This window comes from Colias croceus, chromosome 21, assembly GCF_905220415.1.
Source record: "Colias croceus chromosome 21, ilColCroc2.1".
Classification (NCBI taxonomy): domain Eukaryota; kingdom Metazoa; phylum Arthropoda; class Insecta; order Lepidoptera; family Pieridae; genus Colias; species Colias croceus.
The window spans coordinates 5,601,940-5,607,939 of NC_059557.1; positions in this window are offsets into that span (position 1 = coordinate 5,601,940).

The following is a 6,000-nucleotide window of genomic DNA, read 5'->3' on the forward strand; positions in this document are numbered from 1 at the left end:
AATAATCATAAACCTGTTTTTAAGTTTATTTATATAGTAGGTAAATAACAATAAATTGTTTGGAGGCAGACTTGTGAAAATGTGACACCGAAAATTACTTAAAACTACAGCGACAAAGTATCCGAAAATTTATACTTTACGGTGATTAAAAATACTCGCGTGTAAAATATAACAAAGTAAGTTTATCGCTTTAATTTTGCTTTCAGCTGATGTCGGACTCGTGAAGAAATATTTTCTGTTAGCTTTTAATTAAATTAAATGCACTTGGGACTGATTGTAGATAAGATAAAGTAATTTATTGATGCGATGCTACTTGTATATGCGGAAATGTGTGATGTTACAAGTGTTAAAAGATCATGGTTCTGTCGATTTATTATATTGATATGCGATAGAAAATGGAGATGAGATAGATAGATATATATATATGAAAACTGAAGTAAAAAATAATTTAGAATCACATCATCATCATCTTTGAGCTAAGTGCTGATTTACACAGGGTCAGTAACTGACTACAAATTTGAGGCAAATCAGTGCTGACCCGAAAAAAAACCCTGTGTAAACAGATTTGAAGTCAGTACAGAGGCTTGAAGACTATGTAAACAGTTAAAGTCAGTCGCGACGCCGAATTTCGGCGCCGTGACTGACTAGTCTACTGACCCTGTGTAAATCAGCATTAACTACGTAATATTTGTTCTAAATAGATACAGATAATATTTTATTCAAAGAGATTTTTTTTATTAAAGTGAAACTTTTATTGCATCGTCTCAAACTTTTTGGTCTGTGTAGCGCATGTCGCGTGACGCAGGATACGTACGATAATTATCGTACAAATACGATAATTTTTAGTTAAATGTCTATAGTGTGAAAAAAAGTTTCACTTTTACCGTGGTTTCATAAAACCACACAACATTTTTTTTTCTTATTAAACTTTTTGCAACCGTGGAAAATAGTCTAACGCCCACCAGATTTGAAATAAATCGTTCATTCATATAGCACACTACACACGGTTTATAATTATTTATATCATAATATTATTTCTCTGAATAGTTTTGAATTCTAAAATCGTGCGCTGTAAGCTTTTTACATATTTATTGAGGGAACTCGCTTATCTGGCAACTTTGAGCGACTTTTTGTTTGTGGAAATGGAGTTGGGAACTGTGTGAGTGTTGCAAGTTTTCAAGCGATGTTATTAAAGAGGTTAATATTTTGGTTTCGTTCGCGTTTGTTTGGTTTTACTCCTTTAAACGCGGCTATGATGTAGTGTAAAATAATTTAATAAATATAGGATACTAGGTTTCCGCCCGCGGCTTCGCCCGCGTTGTCAAAGAAAAACCCGCATAGTTCCCGTTCCCGTGGGATTTCCGGAATTGCGTCATTTTCCCGGGATAAAAAGTAGCCTATGTCCTTTCTCGGGTATCAAAATATCTCCATACCAAATTTCATGAAAATTGGTTCAATAGTTTAGGCGTGATTGAGTAACAGACAGACAGACAGAGTTACTTTCGCATTTATAATATTATAGTATGGATGTAGGTACCTAAATATTTGAATTAAATGAGAAGAAGAAATGTGAAGAAACTACCGCTTACTTTTTGCTGAACTTAAAGCGTAGTATTTTCCGTTCTATGAAATTTTATGAATGTTTTCACTTTTCATAAAATTACTAACGCGAACGTAATATCAAATCAAATAAAATTACTATTGAAAGTAATATCTACCTACACATTTATAACAACTCTTCTTACTTTGAATTAAAACAAATACGTAGTATGTAACGAAAATATTCATTTTATAAAGAAATACAAAAATGCATAAAATATCAAAAGATAAGTTATCCAAGACGCTTGAGAAGAAAACGTAGTAGGTGGAGACAAGTGGGCAAAATGTTCTCGCGTTAAGATTTAGCAGGAATCGTTCAAATCATCTTGTACCTACTTTGACATTTTCTATTATATCTTTTAAATGTAAAGAAATGTTATTTTTATGAACAAAAAATCTACAATTTTATCTGTCTCTACATATAAAAAGTCGTGTTAGTTACATCACTTAGAACTCAAGAACGGCTGAACGGATTTGGATGATTTTTTGTAGTTGGATTACGATACTTCTCATTTTGAATTTAAAAATTGAATCGAAGAGAAAAGCTAGTGTATTATTAGTTTTGCCGTTCTGTTTGTAGAACGACTCAAATAGCTTTAGAGTTATGTCGTAGGCTTTACTGCAGTTATGTGATTATGATTATAGCGAGGTGGTCGAACGGCGGCATTGTTGGCTATGCTTGGTAGCTTGCTTGCGTGTTTGTGGATATCGGAGATCATGTTATTGTAAATGAATATAAATGTAGTATAAGAGAAATAAATAGCATGAAGCACAAGGGTGTATCATATTGGAATGGTAGTCGAATAATTAAAATTCAATACACTTTGCAAAGGCATCTTTCAAAAGAAACAATTAGAAGAGATAGACTAGTAGAACACTTATAATAAAATAATTCTCTACGATTAATATTTGATCATATGGTCTAAAACATTACTTACCTCGTACGTATTATTCGATTGTTCCTCGTCGCGATTTACGACACCGTGGAAACCAATTTGACACCAATCAAAATTATAAGATTGCTTTTGATTTATTCTAAACATTTTAAATAATTAAAACCCTATCGTGTGAAGCCACAAACGTTCGCGTGTCGTTCTGTCACTATCACCGTTTCCCGGGATAGTGCCGCTAATGCCTAATTAGTCATTATAGGGTTAATTCGCTAATTGCTGGCTTTGGGATCGCTAGCTATGTTCCCGATTGTGGCTTCTTTGTCGAATGTTCTATTGATTGGGACATTTCGACGAGTATCGTGTGCTGATTGATTTGTGTATTTGGTATGTGTGGGATTATATTGTAAGGATAATAACATATAATGTATATATAATGTAACACAGTGATGGGCATAGTAGATGAATGTTTGTTGAACTTATAAAATTGTTTTGTTTTAGTGTCTCGATCTTGGCTTTGAAATTATTATGTGTAGAGACTAGTATAGAGAGATATCCTTAGTAGTGATAATTAGTTGTAAATAGATTGAAGTATTTATGGCATAGTAAGTTGACAAGTAAGTATGATAAATAGAGATGCAATATATTTGACTATTTTAAACTATTTCAATTTGAACTATCGCACAATACGTTTGAGAGATTGCGATAAACGATGAAAATATATTCTTTACAGCTTTATAGATGAAATAGTTTTCAAACATTCCAAGTATAAATATTGCAGTGATTGCCAATAGTCGGTATTTGAGCGCAAATAATAGATAAGTTGGATTCACGAGTTTTATTCGATTTTCCTTACAGAAGTTGAATGCTGTTTTCATTATATAGCGATGTAAATTAAAAGCTTTTATGGAGCGATTCATTTGCAATTATAGTTGAATTACAAGAGTTGGATTGTTCCGTGTAGTGTTGTGCATCGTGTTCATTTAACGAACAATTTAATTTGTTTTTGCTGACACAAAGTATATCAACACCTTATAGACTCTATAGAGAGTTACTAATATTTTGTCAATGTTACGAATTATACTCAATTTTTACAGCAATCTATACTAATATGTATTATAAAGAGGAAATTTTAGTATGTATGTATGTATGGTTTTCACGCATAAACTACTGAACCGATTATAATGAAATTTAGCACACATATAGAGGGTAACTTGGATTAACACATAGGATAGGTTTTATCCCGGAAATCCCACGGGAACGGGAACTATGCGGGTTTTCCTTGAAAACACAGGCGAAGACGCGGGCGAAAAGCTAGTTAGATATATTTTCAAGAAACATTTCTGTTTAAAAAATATATATCATCTCTTTTATTATTTTAACCCATTAATAATTAACATAAACACTACGGTATTTGACCTAGGTTATTTAATTCAATCTAGCCATTCAGTATCTAAGCAATCTATGACACCACTTTGACGACACCGGATATTCTCGATTCTCGACTCTATATATAGACGTTTATTTATAGTTTATACACATATTAAAGATGCACGTGTATGTTATCAATTAAGCTTTGAAACATCTGGTACAAAGATGTGTGTTTTTTAGGGGTTAGGTTACTTCCTAGTTCCTACTAGTAATATTATTAACGTAAAAGTTTGTGAGGATGGATGTTTGATGCTCTTAAATGTAAAACAGCTGATCGGATCTGTATTAAATTTGGTACAGAGATAGTTTTAAATTTGATAAGCACATAAACAAGTAATACGTGGATACCAAGCGAGTGAAACCGTGGGCTAATATAGTAAAATAATAAGCTATATATTGATGGTATTCAAGCAATTGTGTGTTTGTTGTTATGTAATATCGTGTGCAGTTTATGCCCAAGTGGCATAATTTTTTCATAATTTATTAAATATCAAAGTTCAAGTTTAGTCAATCAATTACATAGTTATTTCTTTATTCGTTTTGAAGATAGAGATTCCTTTTCGGTAGCGCATTTTAATTTGGTCGTATTATATTTGGCATATGTGTTACGGAAATGTTACATACCAACATGGATAGGCCCTTATGATTTGAAATGGTTAGCACTATATATGGATTGTAACATATAAAATATGTTAGTTATTACGTATGTTGTGACCAATGCATTCATTAGGTGGCTACATCCGTTGATGAGAAAGTGAGTGTGTTTTGTTTGTTTCCATGTTTGACCTAGACGCGGTTGATATTTTGATATATTTTCAATAGTTCTTGAGATTAATATTACCTACCAATGGTTTATATATCTGAATCAACAATACATATTATATTCTATTGTTATGACTATTTTTAATAGTGAAAAGTAACACAGCTCTTATAACTTTTCAAAAGCAGAGAAAACAATTGAAACATAAGGGTAACAGATTATTTATATTTCAATACGACACCAATACACACAAAACAGCGTCCGCATTTAAAATCCTATCGGATTTTAACTTTTGAACGGATGAAACGTAAACTGAACTGTAAATTAATTGCAGTTCAAAAATCGTACCGCGCTCGGAAACTATTGAAGAGATCAAACAGAATGGATATAAATCGTTGAAATATTTTTTATCGCTTGCCAGTTATAATTTTTTTTTTATTTGCGTCCACCGTCCAGCTCTTTATTCGAGAATGTTCTAATTTTGAATTAAAATAAAACAAATTGCTCGCACTGGTGTTGATTTGGTCGTGTTTAAGGTCTTTGAATATTTTCCCTTTGCTAATAAAAATTAAAAATGTAGATAATTTACTTTACAAATAGTTATTTTTTGATAATTATCATACTACCTAAAGTAAATGTAATTTGTAAATAAGTTGCAGTCGTGATATAAACTCGTATCGTTTTCAGAAGTGTGCTAATTCAAACATGTAGCGCCATCTATTGACTGTTCCGTGAACTTTATAGATTAGGCTGAGCATTCTGCGGGATTGTTTGAAGACAAATTATCTTATTTCGTCCGAATAACAGATTACGTATATTAAACTTGACATAAACATAATGATAATATTTCTTGTTTTTGTAACAGCGCTGTGATGTAATTGTTGATAACATTATTTTGATTCAAGCTTATAAAATAAAAAAAATTGTGACATTTAACTGAGTACCTACCTTTTTGAACTTGTGAAGAATATTTAAAGTTATAAAATGAAATGCTTATCTAGATTTAAATAAACAAGCTTTTGCATCGTAGCACACACACGTCTAAAAACAAAACTCGTTCCAATCTGCACGTTCAATCGTAACTAAACACATCCAACATTGATGTGTCAATTAAAATAATGTTCCCCCCCATTGAAAAATATATCGAAATGAGACAAAAGAAGCGTCCCAGTTCATCGCTCGAGCGTGGCTACCGCGTGGGGGCGGGCGGGTGCCCCCCCCTCCCTCTACCCCTCTCGCCCCCTCCCCCGCCTCGCCCCGCCAGCTGCGCCCTACTACGTCGTACTCACGCTACGTATACTTGTGTTTGTGTATTTACTA